Source organism: Strix uralensis, chromosome 3 (assembly GCF_047716275.1).
Source record: "Strix uralensis isolate ZFMK-TIS-50842 chromosome 3, bStrUra1, whole genome shotgun sequence".
Taxonomy (NCBI): domain Eukaryota; kingdom Metazoa; phylum Chordata; class Aves; order Strigiformes; family Strigidae; genus Strix; species Strix uralensis.
In genome coordinates, this window is record NC_133974.1 from 93,795,453 (window position 1) to 93,822,217 (window position 26,765).

General features: G+C 45.4%; 1 long non-coding RNA gene across 2 annotated transcripts; it reads left to right on the top strand.

Moving 5' to 3' along the window:
- The first annotated feature begins 2,328 nt into the window (after positions 1 to 2,328).
- On the top strand, positions 2,329 to 26,647 carry LOC141941847 (uncharacterized). Of its 2 annotated transcripts, XR_012628444.1 has the most exons (3): positions 2,329 to 2,607; positions 24,815 to 24,941; positions 25,573 to 26,647. It is a non-coding gene; the product is annotated as an uncharacterized LOC141941847 (long non-coding RNA). The 2 variants fall into 2 exon arrangements; XR_012628443.1 differs by having other exon boundaries at positions 24,815 to 26,647.
- Positions 26,648 to 26,765: the final 118 nt, after the last annotated feature.

The window sequence follows — 26,765 nt, forward strand, 5'->3', positions numbered from 1 at the left end:
ATGTATGATCACAGAATCATAGAATCTTAGAATGGATTGGGTTGGAAGGGACCTTAAAGATCATCTAGTTTCAACCCCCCTGCCACGGGCAGGGACACCTTCCACTAGACCAGGTTGCTCAAAGCCCTGTCCAACCTGGCCTTGAACACTGCCAAGGAGAGGGCAGCCACAACGTATCTGGGCAACCTGTTCCAGTGTCTCACCACCTTCACATTAAAGAATTTCTTCTTAATATCTAATCTGAATTTACCTCCTTTTGGTTTAAAACCATTACAGTATTATCACTGCACTCCCTGATAAGGAGTCCCTCCTCATCTTTCCTGTAGGCCCCCTTTAAGTACTGGAAGGCTGCTACAAGGTCTCCCCAGAGCCTTCTCTTCTCTGGGCTGAACAACCCCAACTCTCTCAGCCTGTCCTCATAAGGGAGGTGCTCCAAGCCTCCCGATCCTTTTCGTGGTTCTCCTCTGGACCTGCTCGAGCAGGTCGGGGGACCCAGAGATGAACACAGTACTCCAGGTGGGGTCTCACAAGAGCAGAGTAGAGTGGGGGAATCACCCCACACTTCTCATGATGCAGCCCAGGATACAGTTGGCTTTCTGGGCTGCGAGCACACATTGCTGGCCCATAGTAAGTTTGTCATCCACCAGTGATGATGATGATGATCAGCCACACTTCTCAGAGCTGCTCCTGTGTCAACACTGAGGCTTGAGGTGGAGAGCAAAGAAAAGGTGATTGAGCCCAATGGATGGTGACAATTCAAGTCAGGAACCTCAGTCATGTAAATATATCAATAACTGCTTGTTTATATTGGCTGAAGTATTTCCCTCTCTGAATTGTGGCATTGACCCAGGATTGTGTTTTTCTCAAAACAAACACCCCACTTTCTGGGCAGATATCCCATGGCACAATGTTTTGCCGCCATGTTCTGAGCATGCTGACAATCTCATACTGTTGCTGTACCAACAGGCAATGAAATGGAGCCCTTTCCTCGGCTCTAGGGTGCCATTCCTGTCTGCTTTCCCTACTGGAGGTGTGCTTAGCATGGAGGTAGACCCTGTCCCAGCCTGCATGGGATTGCTGCCTACACAGACACTGACGCCATGGGGCAGAGCATCCCATCATCCACTAACTAGTAAAAACATACCATAAATCCTTCCAGTGCCCATGTGGTCATGCCTCCTTTCCTAGCTAACTACCGTCTAACTGAGGTGGTCAGGGGCAGCCAGAGCCTGAGGCTGAGTGGCAGTGGCCACATTTGCTGTTCCATCCCACTGGTCTTCAGCTGTTGGAGGACTAAAGTAAATACCCCATGGGCTTCTAGAAGAGGGACATTTGTTCTGCTCAAGTTCTACTTATAGTCCTACCAGATACATGCAATGTTCTGCCCCCAGACCTACCACTCTGTGGAAGCAGTGGTCCATCTGAGAAGTCCATTCCCAGAAAGTTCACTCTCTGACTCGAGTTGATTCCCCTTCCCCATCAACACAGTGTCAGCGGGACTAGCAGTCAGAGCCATTTATGAGAACAGCACTTTTCATGGGAAGTGTGTTTTTGATTGCTGCAAGGACCATGACCAGTGTCTCTCTTTGTGAGAAGCACACGCTTTGGGAACAACTGAGACCTGACTCTTGGAAAGGTGAAAGAAACTTACTGAATCCAAAAGGCTCTCCTAGGCAGACAAGACATCAAATTCAGCTAGAGGCACTAGCTAGTCATTCAGCCCACAGTACCTGTGGTCATGGAGCAGAGAGGGCTGAACTGGGAGCGGGACAGTGCATCTGGCCCCCGTGCTGCTGAGAGGCAATGTTTACACTACAGTAGCCTTCCTGTTTGCCACTTGACCTTTCCAGCCTCATCCCTGCTCCTTTCTGGTTGACTTTTGACTGTCCTCAGTTAATCTCTTGCCATGCCCTTTCCTTTCCCCTTTCTAGCATATTTGCTATTCAGCAGGTTCACACAGCGATAAATGATTAACCAGCAGATTTGTTGGTCAGTCCCTTATTGGAATGCGGTAAAGATCTCCACTAACTTTGTACATAAGGTGTAACAGAGAGGTTGGGCTTCTGTCACAGCATCAAACAAGCCTTGGCCTGTACATTAAGTGCAAGTAATAATAATTGGAAAACATTTTAAAAAAATCTCATTGACTTAAGTAGGGAGCCAGCCAGCCCCAGGCATGCTGGTGACAGCATTATGCATATGTCACCCTCACATGGATAGCAGGGACTTCAGAGCAGCAACATTTCTCAGCAGGGAGGGCTGGGAGGAGTCACCCACACCTCCAATCCAGCCCCACATGAACCAGCTCTCTGGAAGGTCTCAGTTTGACTCGCTCAGGAGATGAGGTGGGCTTGGGCTGGCACAGCAGCTGGCTGAGCACCACTGATGTGGGAAGATGAAGCAGGTGCCACGCAGGTGAGGGACGATCTGGCAATGCAGAGAGAAGACCCTCTCCAAGTGACCTCCCCCACTTCAGAAGCAGCTGGAAAGCAGCTGGCAGGAAGTGGAAAGCACCAGGCTGCTGGTGCCATTGCACCCCAGCAGGCGAGGAAATGCTGGGAAAAGAGAAAACTTCCCCTTGCAGGGTGCTTTCCTCCCTCTAATAAGGTAAGCTGACAAATGACTCAATTATATACTGAAGAACAATGAAATAAATGTTTACAAGGTGCCTTTTTAAATGCCAAGAGTTATAAACCAGTGAGTGGAAGAAAGCAGGACTCAAGATTCCCCGGTGCCCAATTCAGGCAGTGCTTAACTACTAGACTGTGAGGTATTGGAAGGGCTCCAGTTCCTCTTCTGGCAGCTCTCCTCCCAAATCACAAGCACAACTTTTCTTTTTCATTCAAAGAAATAAATAAATACCATCCTTAATTGTGTTCAGTGTAAGTGCCTTGAATGGAAAAGAGAAGGAAAAGGAGGAATAGCAGTTTTGCATATCATGCCCATCTTTCCAGGCTCTTCCAGGTGCTGGCAGTACCTAGGCCCTTCACTGATTACAGGCATATATAATTAACACAGCACATTATGGATTGCCTTCTTATTTGCCAGAGTGTTCACCTCTGTGCAGGACAGCACAATGCCTGAGAACCACTTATGTACTATCACCAGCCTCAGCTGTCCCATGTCTCCTGGTCAGACTCCTGGAGTTTTGCCTTAAAGAGCACAGGCACTGAGAAGAAAGGTAATTGGGGCAGGGGGATCTCTTTGCCTTTCAGTTTTCAAGCCATTACCTTTCATGTTGTCAAGTTTTTCTCATCAGCATAGGTGTCTGGAAACTGGCTTTACATATAAGTAAAATTGCTGCATTATAGTAGGATTTCTGGAGCTGGAGTTGGCAGGAAACCCATCTCCCTACCACCCAGATAGGGGCAAACTAGCAAGGTTCCTCCTCAGCTTCTCCGTGACACCTTTATCCGTGTCTGCAGAGGGGAGATGGCAGCAGAAAGAGATCCCCTGGGCAGTTTACCCCCTTACCCTTCTGTGCCTGGAACAGTGTGTCAGGTCATAGTCCCACCAAGTGCTCCTGGTGGTTGTGTGGGTTCTGTGATGAAATGTGTCAGAAGATGGGTGTGTGGGGTCTGTGCTGAAATGTGTCAGAAGATCAACACATTTTTCCAAGGGGGAGTTCATGAGCCAGGTAACTTTAGCAGGGACAGGCAGTATGAGAGGTTTAAGTATCAGCACACAAGCACCTGTAACCCAAATAATGGGGAATGACAGCACAACTCAAGAGACAAAAAAGGAAAAGAAGAGGAGATGAACATATGATCAGGCTCCTTGAATGGCTTAGAAACCCCAGTGGCTCCTTTTGGGACAGGGACTCTCCTACTCAAGCTTACCTGAGCAGCACCTTGGGGATTTGCTAACAGGGGACTATCACAGATAAACAAACAGTGAAAGATGCACATGTGCTCTGTGTGGGGTAGGGCATTTGATGCCCCTCTCTCCTGCTCCCTCTAATTCCTGGCCATGTATCAGCAGGGAAGCTTGAGAAAGTTTTACTACTGATATAGGCAGGTGATGTATGAAGGCTATTCCTTCCTCAGCCACCAAAACTCTTAAGTTAGTGCAAGAGGCTGTACCTGCTATGCCAGGGTAGCGCATGAGCTTTGAAACTATTCAGGACAGCAGAGAAGCATGAGCCTTGGAGACAGAGGGGATGGCACTGGAGCTTCTGGACATGTCTGATGTTTACACTGCTACTGTACTTGCCGACTCTGAACCTAATAACTTAGACTCTGCTCACTGGCTGACTTTGCTCTAATAACTTAGGAATGATATGCAAAGAGCAGGGCACAAAGGCTGCTGCAGCTGCCCGGAGGGACCACAATGCCAGAACAGCTTTGTGGAGGAATGGGATCGGGGTAAGAACACGTAGGCGGGAGTGGGAACTTCTGCAGTTTTGAAAAGTGGGCATTAGGGTGTTCAAACACTTAATAAGTTTAAATCTTTGAGGACCCAAGACTTATTTTCAAAACCTACTGGGCCTTAGAAACCTCTTCTGCTGAAAGCCCTCCCCCTAATCCGCTTCTGAAATGCAGCTTTAGGGTCCTAAGTCACTTTGTCACCCCTGGAAATGGCTTCTCTTTCATGGTTGCTTGCCTTCTCTCCGGGAAGAAAGGACTGAAAGAAAATTCTCAGATGCCCCACATACAGACCCAAGCTTTTGGTGCTGTCTCTCTTTTTCCTGATTTTCTTCCCTAATGAAGGTATTCCATCAGTCCCCTTACAAGACAATATGTTTATCCTCATTTCTGGATCTCTCAGCATTAGACGTGTCTCCTAATGTGTAGATTGTAGTTGTAGGCAATAATTCTTACTCATTCTGCTGCTGCTGCAGCTTTGTGATTCGAAAAGCAGTCAAAAGCACCAGCCACATGGTTGCAGATAATTAAAGACTTTTGGAACAGTTTTACTGGCATGGCCATCCCCTTGTGCTTCTCCCACCACAAACTGTAGATCTTCCCTGCCTCCCTTTCCTATGCTTGGGTGAGCTGGTTTGGCTTTGCACGTGATGAAGCACCAAGCAAAAATAACTGCATACTTTTTGCATGGCAGAGGTTCCTTCTATCAGGGTGACTCAGCAGGACAGCCATGCATTCCTATGCAATGTCCTGGAACAGACCACCTCTTCTTTAGACTGTGTTGGGTTTGGGGTGGGCCTTGGGCCTCTGGAGCAAGGTTGGTGCCAGAGAACAGCTTATCCTTAAGTACATTTCCATGATAGGATTCGGCTGCGAAAGAACAAACACCAGTGAATTCAAGGTGATAGAGCTGATTTTCAGGCGAGGTAAATCAGAGAACTGGGAACCTGAAATTGAGCATAAGTTCTGCACAGATAGAGATTTCATCATCTCAGAAATAGCCCTGGCAAAGCCCCAATAGACAGTGTAGCTAAGTTATTCTGTGGCTTTTATGTTCTTTCATGTGGCTCCTGGATAGCTAAAGCCTAACCACAATTATAGTCATTTTATTTTAAGGAATCACACAATGGCATGGCCATCTACTCAGACATTTTGGGTGGCCCCTAAGAGGGACATATTGGTGGCATTTTCGGTCATTGGCATTGCGGGATGGCAAGTTTCCTGCAGAACTATTGAGTGCAAAGCCAATACTTTTTTTAAATGCTTATAGTCAAACCTCTGTCTTCTTTTTTTTAATAAACTTTCTATATTCATTATTTATATCCTTTTGCAGATGCAGGGGCAATGCTTTGAGGTCCTGGAGGCTAGACAGCATTTGGGATGCAGGAGCATTTGTTAAAAGCATATCTGGAGGGTGTTTGGGAAAATGGGGAGTTAGTTTTTCGGAATTGCTCTCCAATGGCGCCAGTCTGACTGTTTGCAACATTTAACCCAGTTTTGCAAATCTGACAGCCCTCTGGCCAGTGTTACGTGTTCTGCCACAAAGTTTTGCGAAACATCCTCTGTCTCTTATCGAAACAACAGCAGGGTAGAGTTCTGCTTGTGGTAAAAGTTCACAAAACTGAACCAGCCAAACAAAAAAAAAAAGTAGTTTGGGACAGATCATCACCTGAATTTTTAGTGAAGCTACGCTAATTTGCACCACCTGAGGATATTGTGCTTTGGTAGTAATGTCATTCTGCAGATTTCCCTAGCCCACTAACTTCAGTGCTGACTTCAGGGGATGTGCCCCCTCACCACACTCTGATGAACTGAAGAGCTGATGATCTCCCATCTGTCTTGTTGTGGCCATCAGGGCGCTGCTGTGTACCTAATGACTAGCCAACTCTTAATGGCTCAGCCTGAGCTCTCCTGCTTACAGACCTCCCTGTGGGTTTTTTTTAACCATCTCTCAACTTGCGAGACCAATTTCTTCAACATGTGTTTGCACACATTGGCAGATGTCCTCCTAACCACTGGTTAGGTCACTGACATAGATGTGAACATGATAAGCCGTAAACACCCATGTCCCAGTTTCTCTTTCCCCTTGATCTTAGAGTGATCTGAGTTTCATTTCCAGTAGGTGTCATGGTGAGATGTGAAGAAAAAAGACAACAGAGGTGAAACTTGGCTGTTATTCATAGGGACAGCTCACGTGTGAGTTATGCACCATCAGAGACAAACTGCTCTTGAGACCAATACGCCAACTCTTTTATCATCCAACCACTCTGACCTTCCTGATTTTCCCCCTCCCAGCCTCAGTCCCCATGCTGTGATTTGTGCCCTTTCTCCATTGTGTCTATCTGTTCTTTGGGACAGGTTTGTACAGATGATGCAGAGTTTATTACAATTAAGGCTTAATCTTCACCACATGTTTGCAAAGTCCTCATGAAAAATAATAAATATCATGTTAATAAACATGGGAGGATCTAGAGATAGAGATGTCTTTGCAGTGTATAAGCCTGCCCTCGAGAGGAGGGTCGTGGTTATGAAAGAAGTCATACTCTCCATTGTCAGGTCCCTCACTGACACCCCTCCTTTATCGCACTGCTTGCTTGAGGTTCCCCAGTGCTCCAGGAAGACAGCTTCCTTAGAGTTCCCACACTACATCCTTTCTCCGTGAACCAACCTCTAAAGAAGTGTCAGACCATAATCTGACAGGGAAGCTGAGGGCCCTGGATGTTTCAGGCTTACCCAACCATGGCTCATGTTTGCAGTGCACAAGCATGCCCTTGATGCCCTTGGGCAGAGGAAGGCTGGGCCCTCCATGAGCAATCCCGTTCCTGTTAACTGGTTTCTGCTTCCCCACACAACTGTAGTATTTGTGCAGGATAACAGGTGATGCTCCCTGGCTAAATCTAGAAGTCTGTCTTAGCAAAGCCCAGAGGCTTTTAATGAGCAAGAGAAGCACAGATTTTTTGGTTTTTTTTCCAGCAAAGCCAGCTGCTTTCTTGGTGGCTGGAGCTGCCAGTTTGCCTTTGCCTTTGTATGAAGTGCTTCAGAGGGTTTTGTGGATGGGGCCACATCAGAGACAGGTCTCCTGCAGAGGTGGTCTCAGAGGCCCTCTGTGGCGTGCTGGGACTTTGAGATGGACCTGTGTTCTGTATTAAGCTCATGAAAAGTAGACAGAGGATTTAAATAGCATTTATTCAATTTCTTTGTGGGTGTTTTTTCTTGAAATAAAGCCCTTTTCTCTGTTGTTTTATTGGAAACACACCCACAGCAGGGTGTCTGAAATCAGGCAGGGCTGTGCTTGGCAGGCGCCCATGGGGAAGCAGTGTGCAGTTCAGCAGGGTTGCATTCTGTGGTTCTCCATCCTCCCTTTGACTAGTCCATGTCTCACATTCACCAGGTACCAAATGACATTTGGACCCCCCTGGCTAACTCTGCCCCTCTCTGTCATGCCAGCTGCCATGAGATGGGTGTAGGTCTAATCCCACCCTCTAACCATGTGCTAACAGGTCACTCCAGATCACCATCCCCTCAAGCTTCTTTGGACACATTAAATTTCCACTGAGCAGGATTCACTGAAGTGGTCTCCCTCTCTGCAGGGCCACAGGAGGTGCCAAGTTACTGTAAAACAAAACAATGCCTGAGGTAGTGCTCATAACCAGAGGGTCCTGATCTGAGTGAGATCAGTCCTTCTCACACTGGGTTTTAGATATATAAAAGATATATATATTAAAAAGGCAATCCGTGCCATCTGTGTGAACAGCTGATGGGAAATCTTGTGACTTCGAAATGGTATACTTCTATAATAATCTAGTTATATGTAGTAGGGAAATACAGAGAACTGATGCAGTGTCCAGTCACATCCCATCCTTCCCCTGCTCCATGGAGAAACTTTGGAGGTTCCTCTCCTTTCATTCCTGTACCTTGGTCTTTGCAAGTGGTCTAGTGACTTAAAGCTGTCAGTGGGAGAGGGACTCAATTCTGTTAGGATGTCGTGCATCTGCCTACAGACAAGGAACCACTCTTCTCTTGCTGCATGAGGAGCTGAAAGCATGCGCTCATCTAGCATGATCATCCCTTGAAAATTCAGTTTGTGTCAAATAGCAAACCTCAGAATAAACCAGCATTGGCAAGACCCCTGAACGATGATAGATGGCATTCTTTTGCCATGCAAACAACAAGACAGCAGCAGCCAAAAGCCATCAAGTCTCTGCTGAATCATTGATGCATGTCATTCAGGCTTAACACGGTGTCTGAAGCAACACAAGTTGGGACTTTAGAACTAGTACAGGAACCATCTCTGTATGTCAGCACAACAGATGGCCCACTAGCTCCATACCTCTAATTCAGGTGGTGAATGCAATGCAGTTGAATAATGTTCTGCAGGACATCAACAAGGGGATGGATGCAAAAGTTGTTTTTGTTCTTTAAGGCAGTCAGCGCAGACCCGAGGTCCAGAAATGACAATGGGGAGCTTTGCAGCAGTTTAATTCTGTGGACACTGGTTGGAAATGTAGGCGCTCTTCCTTTTATGAATGGGAAGAACTGGAGCAGGATGTGGGACGCTGGAACTTCAGTGCTTTTGTGCAATGATATGGAGCTGTGCAGCTCCTGCTGTGATGAATTAGCACCAAGTAGCTAGCTGCTGTTCTGGGAAATTATTCAGATGTACTGAGGTGTAAACAATCTCTTCCTGAAGGAGGAGCCCAAAAAGAAGCTAGGTGTCTAGTCCTGTTGTTCCCTCAGAATTAGGACTGGTCCATACAGGCATCTGAAAGCAAACTGAGGGTGGCTCAATTGAGATAAGGCATTTGTAAGGCTTATTAGAAAGGCGAGCATTAGAGGGACACAGCAAGCACTGTCTGTTGTGGATACCTGTCTGGCTCCTGCATAAAGAGGTGTATTTATTTAGATATGTTAATATCCATTGCTGTAGGGAAAGCAACCAAATCTGAATGCTCAGTCATTACCTGCTGCAGGGAAAGGGTACATGCAAGAGGGATTTGAAGGGGGTTCTTGCTGCCAAGGAAAGATGAAAGGATTTTAGAAAGAGAGGTTGTGAAAACAAGTAGTACTGGAGAGCTTATCCATGCATAAATGAGATGGAGCCTGAAGTGATGGAGAGTACCCATTGCTTCCTTAAAAACAGAAGGACAAAACAAAAAGAGTGGCTGAACAGGATGTAATGCAGAAAACAAGATCTTGCAAAAACTGATAGCAGTCAGAAAAGGAAGGGAAAATGTCAATGTACGCAAATCAACTTTGATTTGATGCTCACCCCAATGTCCTGCTACAGAGGGATAAGCTTGCAATCCTCCCCCCCTCCCCATCCCCAAATGGAGCATGCTCCCAGCTCTCTGGGTCCATGCCAGACTGTGAAGTTGACTTTCAAAGGCAAAGCTGACGCGGAGACATTTGACAGGACTCATGCGTCTAAATCACGTGGATGCTTTTGTAAACATTACTTCTGGGTGTACTTAATATCTCCACTATTAATCGGGTTGCGGGGAGTTAAAAGCCCATTAATGGCATTAACAAATTCTATTTAACTGGGCTGAATTGCAAATGCAAGTTTAGGCAGAGAACAAATACAATGTGACTTTGGAGGAGCAGAAAGCCAGCCAAAAAAAACCCCATTTCATCTTGAAAAAAAACCCGCAAAACAAACATCTATTAATCAACCCAAAATACACAGCCTATGAGAAGGGAGGAAAAACCTTGGCAGATGTCATATTGAAAGACTTGCGAGTGTGTTGGTTAAAGACATATGTGGGGCTCAACAAATGGAAGGTGATAGGTGGGCCAATACATGGAGCAGATTTGATAAGATCTTGGCATGCAGTGTGACCACAAGGACGCTCAGTGGAGTTTGGTCTTGCTGGTACAAGGAGCACACAAAACAGGGCCACAAAGTTATGATCTTGCTCTGAAATCAGTGGCCTACCAAATGAGGGAGGTGGTGATAACCTGGATGGTCTTCAAAGCAAAGCAATAGCAGGCATGGAGGGTCTGGAGAAATCATCCTGTCTTGTTTGAGTTTTTGAAGAGTGTAGTGGGAGAGCGACCCAAACCTGCTTAGTTTGGCTATATATTGACTGGCTGTGTTTGTAGGGGCATGTTAATACCTGTTCACACTTACTGGTTTCTGAGCAGTCAGGAGAATGAGTCTTCAAAATGGTGCTTGCTTGTATGTAAATGTATTAAAAGGGCAGGAAATTGGGTTAAGGGAGAATGTAACCTGGATATTGTGGAAAAAAATTAAACAGTGAAATGCTCAAGAATATTAATATCTCCCCAAGCTCTTTGCCTGGAGCTTTCAAACTAGGTAGTGACATGTATCCCATGCCATATTCTATACTGTCACAGAGGACAAATAGATAACCAAGTAATTACTTTCTATATGTGTTATCTGCATAGTATTTCAGCTAGATGGACACTTATTTTTATATTGTCAGTGTCCTTATTAACTCTTAATAATGACATTAAAAAAACACTGAGGTTGGAAACATGAAACATGAAATGCTCAGAAATAAGTAATTCTAAAGTCATGATTTCTCTTCATGTCTTAATTCAAACTTCTGCCTCATGCTGCAGTCACAGGATCATCACTGGGTAGGGCAGATAATCACTGTGCTCACTGAGTAACTGCTCAGAATTTCTTTTTATCCTCATCACTTGACCTCAGACCTTATTTACTAAACATCACTTAAGCTCTGCCTAGAACTCAAACTGATTACATTTCCTCATGGGATTTCCTGTGACACTTTCACTCTATTTCTGAGCAGTTCACAAACATGAACAGATTTCCCCTTACCACAGCCCTTATGAAAAGAGGAAGGAGCTAGTAGCACTTCCATTTTACCAAAGTGGAACAAGGATAAAGACATTAGAGTTGGGACCACTGACTCTAGCTGTTCACTTTACAGCTATACAAGTTTGCCTTTTCAGGATTTTTCTGTTCGTGTGTGTGCTGTATATGTTTAGATGTTGGCATGTTACTTAAATCTGCAGGGTATTTACTCTCCAAGTAACTATTGTGAAAGACAAAGTTGCAGATATATAACAAAACCAATTGTTTTCTGTGAATGTGAGAGCTGGGACTTACTGAGAGAAAAAAACAAGAAAGAGAAAAATAGAAAGTGTTGAGAGGACCAGGGAGGAGAGCATGGAGGAAGAATGGTGTGTGGACAAGAAAGTCTAATATTGTAGAAGTTTTGTGAAAAACAAAACAAGCCTTGAGAACCTTTTTGGGCAGGACATGGAGCTGAGATGGCAGAAGAAAGGTGAGTTAAGCAGCCCCTAGAATATCCTTGTTAGCAGGTTTTGATACTAAAGCCACCCAAAGGGAATCACTGGTAAGTCTGTGATAACCTGCTATGAACAACCTCTAGGGGCAAAATGCATACTTGGCTGAAGAGTGGGAGTGCAGGGCAGGGAATTTCTAAGAGTGGCCAGGATTTCTGGAACCTTTAGCACCATGGACTCCCATAATTTCATGTTGAAAACACAGCTCCCAGCAACTTTGCTTGCAATGCAGAATGCTCAGCACTTTTGCCAGTCTGGCCCCAGGTGTCCGTAGCTTGGCAAACAGAACAGGAGGTAGTGGCCAACTTAGAAAATGCTTGTTTAAGTGACTTGCCAGTAGCACACAAGGACTCAGTGGTAGGAGCAGGGCTAGGCAGTGTTCAGCTGCATTAATGACCAGATCATCTCTTCTCCACCTCCAATCCCATTCCTCATTTCCTACACACCCCTCCGGCTTGGCAATAAAGGATGCAGGGGTCCTGTGGGAAAAACCCAACAAAACGCTACGTGATCATATAATTAAAGGCTGTACTATAACATGCAGGCACAAAGGAGATGAATTAATGCTGTATGGAAAGCCTCCGGACCAGCATTTCCTCACTCAGCTGTGCAGTCATAATGTTCCTTTAACATAGTTCTCCATGTGCTATTGCATAGGCTTATGGGGCCGGGGAAGGGAACCACAACAAAGTCTCATAGCTTTCTCTCTTACCCCTTAGAGACTGTGCAGTATGGAGATGGGCTGACCCTGGCACAGGTCACCAGGGGATAGGGTGCTGGAGATCTGCAGCTCTCTGCCACCTGAGGTGAGAGAAGGGTAGCAGCCCATCGGGCCTGCAGACTGCAGGGACAGGAGCATGCTGGGCTTGGTGTCGAAGCCTGGGCATCCAAAGGACATTGAGGTGTACAGGTGCACTCTCCAAAGGACAACTTTCTATGGCTTTAATGCTCCTGCTCTATCACATAGATCCTGAGTGATGTATCCTCATGTACCGTGGTACTCCCTGCCTCCACCTTGCTCCTTCTCTCACTCGTACGCTGTCTCCTCTCAGCTGTGGCTGGTGCCTCATGGTTTTTTTTCATTCCTACACCCCAACTCCTTCTAGTTTGTGTTTCCACTTATCTCTGCCTTCGAAAGCAAAGTGGGAACAGTCCTCTCACAGCTAGGGGTCTCAGCAGAAGTGGTGGCAGAGGCAATCCTGCTTGATCCTCATGTCCCCATGTAGGGACAAGTGTATGCACCTAAATCTCCTGGACGGTGGCACACAGGAGCTGGAAGAGCTGGGACACAAACCCAGGAGAGATATCCAGGAAACCTTCAGGGAAAACAAATGCTTGGCTTGCCTCTTCTGCAAACAAAATGCAAATGTTGGCTTTTGTGAGGCTTATAAAGTGGCCAAATGGGTACATTTTAATGGCTGCCAGGAGCACATCCTTGATACGAGGGCAGTCCTGTACTTGGGTGCTTGCTCTGAGGCATGGGAGTCACAGACCAGTAAGAATGTTTCACCATGAGGGAAACAATGCATTTTTCTTCTCCTTGTTCTCAGAAACAGCCGCATCACTTAAGCAGAAACTCAAAAACAAATGAACAAAACAAATTCAGCTTGAGGCAGACACCCAGCATGGGGAATTGCAAGCCAGATGGTTAGTGTGACAAAGTTATAAGTAACTCAAAACAGCCTTTTAATAAGAAGTATTAGGCAACTTCAGCATTAGGTGGTACCACCTCTACTGAAACTCCATCTCCCTTTTTCTCTTTTTAAAGATTACTTTTCTAAATTCAGCACACCAGCAAATTTGCTGAAGAAGCACTGTGAGGGCACAAGAAAAGTCCCATGGTGTAGCTGTTGCTGTTACATCACGAATGTGTCAAAGGACAGCAGACGCCTTTCCACCACTCATCCTGCTGCTGGGTCCTGCTCCTTTCTCCTCGTCTTGGCCCAGTCCCCTGGGCCCACTGTCTTCTCACCCATCCCGCGGATGGTCTCTCAGTGCCTGTCTCTTCCCCCTTGTGGCAGCTGCCCACTCAGCCTCCTGAGCTGCCTCCTCCTTGCCTGTGTCACTGCTGGCTCTGGCAGCATCAGCTTGGAGCCCACACTAATAAGCCCGGCAAAGCTCCTTACCTTGGCTCCCTGCCTCCCCTTCCCCTTCCCTCTGCTGTCAGTGTGCCTCACTGGTCTTTTGCAGAAACCTCTGTCTTCCTAATCTACTGTAAAACAAAAGGCAGGGGGCCAAAATCTCAGCTCCTGATGATTGCTGCTGCTCTGTTGACTTTCTCGTAAGCTGAGCCTGGGTTATCAGTCTACTGACTTTAGTGGGATGACACTGATTCACATCACCCAAGGATGAGACCTGCTTTTGTCAGTGGACTGATGCCAGTTTGCGCCAGCAGAAAATCTGTCTTCTTGGCTTAGGTTTCAGTGAGGCTGGGCTGATCGGTGTTGGAGGGTGAGCCAACCCCTGACTCCAAATGAATGCAGAAATAGCTAGACAGCTATGTATGCCCTCCTCATCTACTTCACCTGCTTTCTGCTTCCTTCATCCCAGAAGCACGTGCACATACAGGGAGTAAGCATGTACATGAATTTTCAGTTGTTGTGTGCGCTAATGCTTGCTCTATTTCATTCTTGGAGGATTCCCCTGTCTCAGGAGATGCAGCACATGATGCTTTTACTGTGTTTGCATGAGCTGTTCCTGCTTGTTCCACATCATCAGGTTATGTGCTGACAAGCGGAGCATATGCTCTCAACAGCATGTCTGCTGCGACTAAATCATATCCTGGGTCATCAATTCAAGGCTCACAGTGTGCTTTTCCAGTTTCAGACGGAAATGTTGTCTGCTTGTGTTGTTTATAACCCTTGGGAGACTTGGGCAAATCAGGACAACCACGTGCAAGACCTAGCATTGTTTTCTTAAGCTGTGCGTGCATTTGCTTTCCTACCTCCATTGCTCTCTGCACATACTACAAGCATCTATTCAGTCGTGCAACATGTTGGGTGAAGTAGAGCTCCTGCGTCACCACTTGAAGCATCTGTGTAGAACTTGGTTGCTTTTAACAGGCCCCCAAAAATGCAACCTAGATTAATATCAGTACATACTACAAATGGTTAAACTTTCTGTTTTGTCACTCTGCCTTGGCAGCATTTGGGAGGTCATTTCACACAGGTTGTGAAAATCTTGTTATGAACTTATGGACACAACATGTATGAGAGCCAGAACTTTAAATTTATCATTTTAAGGTCAGCATCTGTAATAATTAGGAGATTTTTTTTCTTTCCCTTTCTTCTTTGTTTTTTTTTTTTTTAAATTGAAATTTCATTTTGTTTAATTGAAACCTTTCCCCACTTACAACTTTAGTAAGCGCATGCTGAAATAATTCCTGATACTCAGTGACAGCTCTGTCCCAGACAATTATACCATCAGCAGACACTTCAATTTTTACAGGGTTTGTGGCATCTGTGCAGTGAAATGTTTGGGAACCCACCCAATAAATGTATTGAAGGTGTTCAACCCTGGGCTTTCCATGCCAAAGGAGGTCTGAAAAACCTTATCAGTCCATCTAATCTGCTGAAGAATTTGGCTTCCATCGAGTCAATATTTCAGTCCAAGTGGAAATTTTCTCTTTGCATGTTCCTGTTCCAGGGGCCATTTAAAGCTGAATCAACTATGCTCTCCTCCATAAAGGAGCAAACTTACTTGCATCCCCTTCTGTTTTGCAAATACTGCCACTTACTGTCATGCAATATCTCCACGGCCTTCCACTGCAAGGCTGGAGGAATGTTTTGGATTGTCTGGATCCAAGTTTCCATGACATCTCATCTTCACTTGGATTTCAGAAGTGCTTTGCCATGACTGAAGTTTCACTCTTCCAGATGCTATCCAAAAGCGTAATGAGAGACCATCTCGACTCCCATTACATTACAGATCAACAAAGAAAAATTAATTATTTTGTTTCTGTTTCTTTGAAAGGAGCAAGTGTTGGCTCACTGTCTCCTGTGTTATCCTGTAACTATAAAGTCATCTTTCCACCCTGTTTCATTGAGCTTACTTTACCAGAAAACTGTTCTTTCTTTCTTTAAGTCAATCAGCATCAGCATTTCATGGCTCAGGGTTGTCACAAAGGTCATCCACTCTTTTTTTTTTTTTTTTTCTTGCTTTCTGTAAAAACAAGATTAAAAGGCAAAGCATGACTGCAGACATCACACCCACCCTACTGGAGGACCCTCTGTTTTCTACTTGCAGCTCAATGCACAGCTTGCAATCATTACAAAACGATGGGGTATCTTCTGGGTGATTGTTAGAGGGAATTACATTCTGGCAGCCTGTGAAAGGCATGTGGATGCTCTGATATTTGATATTCTTTTCCCTTCTGTTTGCTCTGGCCATTTCCCTTCTGTTTGCAGGGCATTTCTTTCTTTACAACAGTGTTTGTGCCTGTACCCTACTGAATTCCCAGACTAAGATCATCTCTTGTAGTTGTTGGAACTCCTGGTGGAAGCTAATGGAGTTACTGCAGACTGACACTGTTGTTACTACAAACAACTTTTGAGTCAAAACCTTGTCCTGTGTAGCCTCCATATCTCAAAGTGACCTTCTTTTTCTTTTTTTCTTCTTCTTTTGTTTCACTAGTTTATGGGACAAGATTCCCAATGGATGTAAATAACTGTGACTTCACCAAAGTCAGTGGATGTAGATCGGTTTATACCATTCAAAAGTCTAATATAAGGTCTTCAGAGAAGAAATCTGTCACATATTGAAGTCAAAACACTGCTTTTTTGAAGTCTGTAAAATTCCTCTTTGTTTCTTTTTATGTGTTTTATTTTCCTCTCCTCTCCTCTCCTCTCCTCTCCTCTCCTCTCCTCTCCTCTCCTCTCCTCTCCTCTCCTCTCCTCTCCTCTCCTCTCCTCTCCTCTCCTCTCCTCTCCTCTCCTCTCCTCTCCTCTCCTCTCCTCTCCTCTCCTCTCCTCTCCTCTCCTCTCCTCTCCTCTCCTCTCCTCTCCTCTCCTCTCCTCTCCTCTCCTCTCCTCTCCTCTCCTCTCCTCTCCTCTCCTCTCCTCTCCTCTCCTCTCCTCTCCTCTCCTCTCCTCTCCTCTCCTCTCCTCTCCCTCATAGTGCAATTTGCCAGCTTAATAATTTCCCAAACCTTCCTGTGTCACTGCTAGGTTTCAGAGCCACTGTGGAGCTTCCTGTCATGGTTATGCCAGTCTGATGACAGCTATTTAAACTGTGTGGCTTCTTGCTCCATACCATCCAACAGGCTCATCATATCCTGAAAAACAATTTTTCACTCTGCAACATTGTGCACAGTATCCTTAGTTTCAATGAAAAACTGATTTGGGGATGACTCATTTGGGAGAAGAGACATAAATGATATGTTCCTTCAGCTAGGCTGACCACTCCTCCCCTTTCCTGAGCCCAGGCAAACCCAAAAGGACTCTGGGGCTGCAGAGTCTGCCTCTCCAGCAGGTCCCTCTTCACCTCTCTGGTTGTGCTTGTATCGATGTGCGTGTGGGTGTGGATGCACCGTGGAAAAGCAGAAAGACTGTCAGGACTAAAACAAAGTGGCCCACTGTGTTAATAAGTTTCTTTACTCTCTCACCCCGCATGTGACAGATCTGTCCATTCCTGTCGGAAATGGACATATGGTCAGGGCACAGAGGCTCTGCGTGGAAGGGGGTGCAGAGAGACGCCTCACAGGGAAAGGTACCTCTGGGATTTACTGAAACTTTCATGAGATGCTCATTTTTTATACTCCCAGCCCACACAGTGAGTGAAAAACATCCTTTTCAGGGGAACAGTATGAAGATAAATGAACAAAATGCTACACAGCATGGAAATGAATCGTCACCCTCATGTTGAGCCTCTCCTACTGCCTCCTGCACACAGCAAGCTGAGGAGGTAGAAAGATAAACTGGTGTTAAAGGTAGCACAGAGGAGTTCGTATTGCCTCCTACCACTACCTATTTACCATTCTCTGAATCAACATCCCCCTTCCTTGGCTCCAAAATTAAGCCACAACTTTAAACTCGGAATGTTTAAAGAAACAAGGCAGGGAAATAAGTGTCTGGGCCATTCTTCAAAAGCCTCCTGTAAACACTGGGTGACCCATTCCTTGTTCCTTTCCTAACCTGGCTGAACTCTGGAAGCAAGCAATAAACAGCAAAGGTTAATTAAATCCATTTCTAAGTTTAACACCCCTGGCTCCCCACCCTGTCCTAACCAGACTTTGGGGGCTGTGTGTTATGGGCAAATATAACCTGGCTTAAATTCCAAAACATGATTTCAAGCTTCCTTTAGAGACAAAGAAAACTGATTTCTATATGCTGAAATGAGTCATTCAAGACAGGGAACCTAATTAGGGTTGCAGCAGCAGCTAATTTCCCCACCAAAAAGAAATTTTGTGCACTAAAGAATGAAGTGCTAGTTCCGGGCAGCAGCACCAGGCACTCAGTGTAATTATAATTTATATGGCACTCATTGCTGTAGTAGTTAAGTGCTTGACAAGAACCAAGGGATTTACTCTGAGGTAGGGAAAAGTTTTCTTCTCTTTTACAACTAGGGAACCAGAGATTAAATGACCTGCCCCAGACTACTCAGTGGATTTGGCCAAGGTGAGTTCTGGTCTCCCTAAATCCCTCACTAATGCTTTCAGCAGGAGCTTCAGACCTTGCTTGTGCCCTCACCTCTTCCCTGCCTGCAGCCTTGAGAAATTTTGATCCTCCTTTTGAGTAGGGCAGTGAAGGGAAGGAACAGCCTTCCCCTCTGAAGCAGGGCCAGGTCTCCTCAGATTAAACCCCAGATTATTAGAGTAACCAAATTCCCAACAAGACCTAGGAAAATATTTCCCATATTTCAGAATGTGAAGGGCTCAGCCTCCAGCCCTCCAAGGATGCCAGGCTGATTTAGCTGTATTGCACCCCTTTTCTGCAGAACTCACACCTGACCCACACTTGTTACCATTCAGATGCATCACCAGGATGCCAGGTACCCAAGCAAGATTAGATTTGAATACACCTGACTTGTAGAACTACATCACAGGCTGCCTTCTCTCCTTTTTTGGCTCTCCAATAATTTTATAATTCAAAGTTTCTCTACAAGTCCAAGAGGAACATTAGTTCTTGCAAAAGAAGCAGCAGCATACAGCTGGGTTATATTTGGGAGTGGGTTAGAAATGCTGTTTTGCCTGAATGAAAATCTCTTCTTTAGGGAAGCAAAAGCCAGGCTGCAAACCTACAGAAGTCTTTTCTTTCTGAAACCAAGACACCTGGGGTCTATGCTGGGATGCCAGTACCGTCCAGAATTCCTTCAAGGCTGGCAGAGGCTGCAGAGTTTGCCACTGGCCCTGAACTACATTTTGAGCCAAGTGGGAAAAGGTCAGATCTGTTTAGCAGTGGGGCTAAAGTGCCTGTGAATCCAGCCTCAGGGCCTCAGTCACTCACACCAGTGAGGGAGAGGGGGGAGGCTGGTGGTAGGGCTGGGGGCTTGATTCCAGCAGCTCTGGTCTAGCTGAGGAACGTGTGACTGCTTGATGTGTTGGCGTAGCACTGGGGCTCCTGTCAGCCAAAGAGCTTAGCGCTGCCTGGGATTTTCCTCTGGGCCCCAAATCCTCCCTCTGTCTTGGGGGCTTTGTTCAGTTTTGGAGGTCAGCCTAGAGCAGCTATGTACAGTTTCACTTTTGCCATCAGAGGATATCTGTGTTGCAGGAAGCACTTACAATAACTCTGTAAACATGAATGAACATGCTTCCCTGATAATGTCAAGCGAAAAATCCCATATTTTTCTCTTCCTTAATGAGCAATTCTTGCCCTTCAGTGTCTCTGACCTGGAGCACATCTTATTACTGTCGGGTGACAGTGCTGTAATCCCATTCTTATACTTGATTTATGAAGGCAGGGCCTGGGGCTGCACAGGGTCAAGGCCCCGTTATGCTAGACACTGTACGGGCTCTTAATGAGGGAGACAGTCTGTACCTCCGAGAGGATGGAAAAAAAGTGGGAGTGGAAATGAAGGCATGGCAGCTGAACCTGAAAAGGAGATGATGTCTATTGACTCCTGGAGTAACAGCCCAGCTGCTGACTTTGTTGTCCCTATAAATATTCCTAACTTTCCAGCAGCTCTGCTGTGGTTCTAGCTCTGGCGCCAAAGGAGCCTAGCATTTTGCAGTTGTTTCACCTAATGGGTCAAGCAGCAGTTACTGGATGCACAGACACAATAGTGGATTTAAGCGACACATATGAACTTGATTATGGTTTCCCAGGGGGAGAGAACGACGTCTTCTGCTGTGCTTCAGGCATCATTCAGGGGATGCTATTTTCCGGCTCCTCAGGTTGGGAGTGCCTGTGTGAATATAACCACAGTGACGCACAGACCCAAAAGATGGATGGGTCCAGCAATTAAATAGAAAAATCTGCTTAATTAAATTTAAAAAAAAAAAGTATGCCTTATTAATGACCTCAGGACAGATGCTGATGAGCTCTGCATGGTGCCCCAAAGGTTAACACCAGCTGCCTCTTACAGCACTCACGTGGACAGGAAAGCGGGGCAGAGAGCACAGCACGACTTTCACATTTAATGGGATCTCCCTCCTCTCCAAGAGGAACAACACAAAGCAAATGGACTGTCCAGTGTTGGCTGCAGCTCCTGTGTGGTCTGTGAGTGCAATGACCTGTGGATCCCATAAGGACTCCTACTCGAGGGGTGATTTCTGCAAAGTATTTCAGTGGAGATGAGAGCGGCCATATGAGTGTTGGTGGGGAGCAGCACCTCAGCTGCCTCCTGCCACGTGGGACCTGTCAGGGCAACATTGATCTGCAAGTATTTCTTGCTAAACTGTGGGGACTGTGGTGCAGAGGAGATAGGATTAATTGCCCATCTCCAAACAAGAGCCAGAGATTGCTGTCATTCCTGTGCACGTTGCCAAGAGCCACCCTAACCCCCACTCAAACCCCTTGGAAAATCTGCCCTGTGCTCTAACAACAGTGCAGTACAGATGACCCATACCAGTCTTTTCCTTTCCTGACCAGCCTGCCTCACATCTCTGTTATCTAGGTTTTGTCTACAGCAGCTACCTGGGATGGACAAACCCTCTTCCAATAGCTTTTTTCTATATCTTCTTCACACATCCATCATCAACAACAGAATTTGGGAGAACTTTGGCTTGACCACGCAGAAGCCTGTCTGTTCCCTGCTCTGAAAGAAGACTAGATTTTGGGAAGAGGAAAGGACAGAGTGAGGAAGGAATAACAAGTCCTCTTTCACCCCATGATGTGCAGACGTGTTTTCTGCTTGCTTCCTTATTCTAAGCTCTCCCACTTCACTCCTTTCCCAGGTCCTTAATAAATCCAATAAATGTCAGGTCCAATCTCACTTAATGAAATGTACACCTATTAAATGAATGAAGTGGAAAAATGGCCCACCCTGACTCCCTGCCTTGAAACCAAGCTGCAACACATGCTTTTTACCATGCAATCAGTATTTTTACCAGGTCCTAGGAAATTTCCAGTAAAATAAACAAACTTTAAAAATCCTACGAGATTCCCAGCTTGCTTCAAGGAGGAACCCTGAGATGTTATTCAATCCTTGGAGCCATTTGTCTCACGTGTGATCCCAAACACTAACCAAAGGCAACATAATATGATAGGTATTTACAACATATCCATTATCTTATCAGAGCTTCAGGTACAGCTGTAAATAGCCTGTTCCAGCTGGGCAATCTGCTGAGTTAAATGGGTTCTACTTTTAGAAGCAGGAACTGGAGAACATGGTCCATTTAAGCTCAGATTCACTTGCACCCAAGCGACAGAAACTCAAACAGCAGACCTCAGCCGCAGAGAAGGTCCATATTCTGTGAAACATGTCTCCCTCCATCTGATGCAAAAGGCTGGGCTCACAAAGACCATGCTGCTTGTATGGGTGCTTTGTTGAGAGAGTCCTATTAGCAGCTCACCAAGTGTAGAGAACTGCTGTTTCCTGGATGGGAGGTAATTTTGCACAGTCAGCCAAAGACAAAAAGAAATGCAAGACTGAGGGTGGAAAGGAAAGAGACCACACTGGAAGCTGTGAGAAGAAAGGGGCGGGGCATAGAGCTGGTGGATGGAGGAAAGAGGAAAACATGAAAAACAAGACCAGAGAAAGTGTAATTGTTAGGGAAAAACCTTTTCCACTGCTTCCCTGGCTATGAGCAGTCTGAATGGGACATGGTGTTTACTCTTTGCGTGCTGCCACACACAGTGTACCAGGTGAGAATGGCTGGTCTTCCATTCCAGGACCCCTGGCAGCAGCATCTCTCTTGTACAGTGTCAGAAGTAAACAAATCTATTAAACCTAGATTCAGTCTGTAGGCTTAAAAAGAGCGTGGTGAAGAGTCAGAAGAATTGGGCTTCACTGAATCTGAGCATTCCTAGGAGAAAATGGTATTTCAGAGAAACAGAAGTAAGAAGGCGCTATCTGTGAGGCATGAGAAATTAGCAGCCCGTTCCAGCATGATGGAGATTACTCTCCAGTCCTTCAGAAACATCCCAGAAGCAACTGTACAAGAGACCTCCTGTCAGGAGATGCTGTTGACCACTTTTGTTGGCTTGCTGTCTAAAACTAAACCTTGTTCATTAATGGCTGTTTGGCAGCTGATCTGAGAGTGGGTGATTCATGGTGACTGACCACAAGAGGAGGTTACTGCTAGAAGTGGGCTTGAGTTGACAAGTAGCACCAAAGATTTGGGAATCTAGTGAAACCAGCACTTGGAAGTGTTAACAAGCAGTGAGCCAGTGGTAGTGAATCTACTTAAAGATGCATACCAGGGCACAAAAAACAGTGCCAGGGTAAGCAGAAAGCAGAGGACAGATTAGTTTGCAATAAACATGGAAGCAATTGCAACAGAAAACAATGAGTCCAACAAAGGAGATTTAGTTACAAACTTTCAATAAAAGCAGCCCATTTAACAAAAGCATGCTGCTTTTGGCAAAGGGCAAAGACATACAAAACCAAAGTGCGTTTATGCACATATGGTAGAGAGGACAAAGACTTGGAACTGATAGGTTTGATGATGAGACAAAAACTGTGGTTCTTCAGGTTTCCATTCACATGTACACAGCCAGGCTGGAGAGGAGGCTGCTTTGTGACATTGGGATAAGGTGGATGCCCTCAGATTCTGAAACACTGTCAGTACCAGAGGAGACTTTCTACTTTTATAATTAAGACAAAATGGTAATGCACTCATATCCAGTCACACAGGACACAAAGAGTCCATGTTGCCAAGCTACATGGGACATTTAACAGAAGGGCAGATGCTAATCAGGACATGGAGAGTGGAGGAAGCCTAAGTCACACAAGTATCTGGGTTGAATCAAAGTTTAGAAATGCAGATCTATAACTTGTTCATTGAACAGATGCAGCATCTCTTTTTAAAGAGCTGGTGGGTGGCCTTTAATGCTTTGAAATGGATTAGAACCAACATAAATATACTCACTGATGGGAAGACCCAAGTGGCTGACAAACTGTGCAAGAATTGTCCCACAAGGACAGAGAGAGATGGTAAAGTTTACCTTAATTTCAGGTATTCCTGACTGAATAGATAACAGCTGGGCAAAGTGAAACCTGCAAAAAACAAATCAAACATCTCCTCCCCAGTCTGAGATGATCAGGGTACTGTCTGAATTTGATGATGGGTTGAAAACAGCCCATAGCTGGATGCGGTGATCTAATGTCTAGCAAGTAGCTGAGGAAAGGGAATGGCAGAGAACCTCAATGAGAAATGCAGGCAGAGGTGCTCCTCAGGGAGGAGTTAGCATCTCACAAAGTAAGATTATTGTGCAAAGGGAGGAAGCAAAGATCTTTCTGGAAGGGAAAATGGGTCACCTTTGAAATGCAGGCATGTAGGAGGAAGGCATTTTAGGAGGACAGGTGCCATAGGAGGTAACCTTTTGCTGTTCATTTTGCTTCTTATGTAAGATAAAATGGCACCACTGCAGGGACAAATGGCTGTTGTACTGTGTGGCGATGTCACTTAAGTAGTCAGTGCCTGCTGCCCACAGCAGACACTTGGGATTTAAGTTCACAGTTGCTGGTGAATGGGCTGCATTGAGGACACCAGTTTTCCATGACGCTCCTTAATAAGGGGTACAAAGCTGGATCCCTCCCATGATGCATATTCTGAGTGAAGGCTTTTCCCTCGGCAATGGTTTCCGTTGGCAGCTCGTGCCTCTAAGGTCAGCCACAGAGCAGGGTGAGAGGTCAGATGAGGAAAACAGGAGAGCAAGCTGTCATATTTCACCTCCCTTGTCCCCTTCCTGGGGCTGACAAGGTCATTGCCTGTCCTCATCCCTGCAGCCTGGGGCCAACCTTAAGCTTGTCCCTAGAGAGAGGGTTTGAGGGGCTCCTTGGAGGCTGCAAGGATTAAACAGGGCAGTGCAGGGCATGGGGCGGGACTGACAAGAATATACGGCTGTCGGAACAGTGTCTGAGTGAGCGTATTTTGGGGGTGATGGTATGGCCTTGATCTAGAGTTGTGTCTGGAGTGGGAGGACCTCTTGCTTCTCTCTGACAGATGGAAGATGGTCTGTGCATGCAGGGAGAGGCACAAAGGTAATTTGCAAAGGGTGGCCAAAGCATGAAAAGGGAACTGTGTGGTGGAGCCAGGATGACGTGTGCCTAAATAGCAGACGTCAGCATGTAACACAGTCAGGTCCTTCACGGGGTAACACAGGGAGCTCTTTTAAACACACATACATGCACGCACAGAAAGAACAATTTACGGTTGTGTCAGACGCACGTCTGGGCTTCTCATTAAAATTAATGAGGTAACGTCTCCGAGGCATTCTGAAACGGATGCTGCCCAGAGAGTGCGGGAAAGACCTCTATCACTTTGAAATAGCTGCTTAGCAAAATCAATTGCAATTTTTACTTTCCACAACCGTGCATTAAACTTATACCAAGAGTATCAGCTACTATCTAAATTTACATGCAAGTGACCTTTCTTCAGACACTTTTGTTACCATGACCAAGGTTCAACGGCCAGACTCACATTGAAATATATATATAATGTGATCTGTCTAGGAGAGGTACTGGTCTGCTCCTTTTTCTTATCATTTATGGATTTATATGGAGATGGGGACTTGATCGCCAGTAATACTTTTTATCTTTTCTTTTGTTTACAGAAGCAAAGAAGTGAGGGAAAACATGTAACAGCAGAATGGTGTGCAACTTCTCATCCCAATGACTACTTGCACCCTAGAACTGAACCCATGAGACCTGTCTTCCTAGTCGTCTGTTGTCTGCAAATAGGTGTGAAACTTCCAGCCAAATGGCTGTTCTACTTCCTCCCCTCCTTTTTCTTCAACCAGTGGCTGGTCTATGAAGAAAAGAGCAACTTATTTAATGCAGAAAATCTGTAGTGCAGGCCTTTATTAATTGGCTAAAACTAATAACTCTTCCATGGCAACTAAAATGGGTGATCAATACAAATCCATGTGACAAAATATTTTTTCCATTTTTTATTTAAAATATTCATTTTTTTGTTGCAGTGCCTTATGTCAAAGTTGCAGAGTTGATCACCCAGTTAGGAGATGCCAAGTGTGAGGAATGTCTCTGCCTTGTGCTCAAGAGACATTCTGCTGCTCTCTGATTACATGAGCACATACTATATTTTGGTATGACCTCTGCCTCCTTCAGCACAGAGGGCTAGCTGATCTGAGAAGGATTTGGGCTATGGAGAAGGAAGCTTCTCTGGGTCAGCTGCCCTGAGTGCCACCGACATCACTGGTGTGTCTGTCATGGCAGGAGCAGTGAGGAGTGTCTGAGGCAGAGAGATGCTGTGCTGGAGAAACAGATGCTGTGCTCCCTGTCCAGGAAGAAGTAGAGTCCGCTCAAAATTTCTTTGTTTGTCACTCACTGTGTGCTGTGTTTTTTCCTGTAGACAGTATTTGTGGCAGTGCTGAGCATGCACACCTGGAGGGGAAATCAGTGGGAGCTGCACACTGAATGTCTAAAATGCTGTAAGCTTGGCAAAAGCTTTGGGAAATTAAGCCCTGAGGGCCTTCATTTTGGCACCCACAATTATCGAGAAACTTTTGGCAATTTTGATCTCTCTTTTATTATGGGGCAGCACCATCCCCTCTCCCATGCATGCTATGAAGAAATATGCATTAATTTTTTGAAGATCTCTGACTTGAGGGTAAGACCACGAGGAAATTCAGTAATGATGTTTACAGGGCTGCTTGTGGAAAACAGGCCTGCAGGCCACGCACCGGGTAAGGAGGTCAAATAGCTGAGCTGAATAACCACGCGTACAGTTAAAGCAGTGGAAGCCCTATGGAAAAAAGAGTATGTGTTCATGAAATTAAGTGACGTATGGTACCATATGCTCAAGGTTGTGAATGTAGGTGGTAGAGGCAACATGAAGTCTTTAGACCCCAACTTTTGACTGGCAGGCTTCACTGGATGCATGCTTGTTTACTGTAGTTGTTTGTATGCAAACTCTAAGCGGACGCAGTGCAGATGTCCAGTGCTGGAAAGACAATTGCCTTTCCCACCAGCTGAACATCTTCCCCATGTCTCCTCCCTATCTCATGTGCTACATGACTTATTGTTACTTAAATCACAGAAAAAATAAATGTCTTCATAATGAAAGCCCTTAATCAAGATGCCCTGTTCTGTATTTAATAATTGGTCCTAATCTTCCTTGTGCCTGCTGATTGACTTGTTGGCTACTTGCTGTTTTATTCCTTGCATCTCAACCTCTCTGTTTTACTGCACAAAAGAAACACATTCTGAAATTTACACTGACTTTTCCAATTCTTGTATTTCAGGAAATGGAAGATGCTAGTCTCTCTCTTTCTGCGTATTTTCAAAGACATCACAGAGCCTCTTCAACATGATATATCAGTAATCTCATTTAAGATGGAGAATTATCTTGCAATATGTATCGTCAGTATATTTGAGTTTCATTTTCTATCAGTTTGATAAAATTAAACTGGACCTGCTTTCTGCAAGTGTCCTGGATATTTTCCATTCCTGTTGTAATTGTAACATCTATTTACTGTACATTAAAAAAAAGTCAAGGGAGAAGTCTCTGCTACCCCCTGTAGTCTGAATGTCACTGGACCTTGT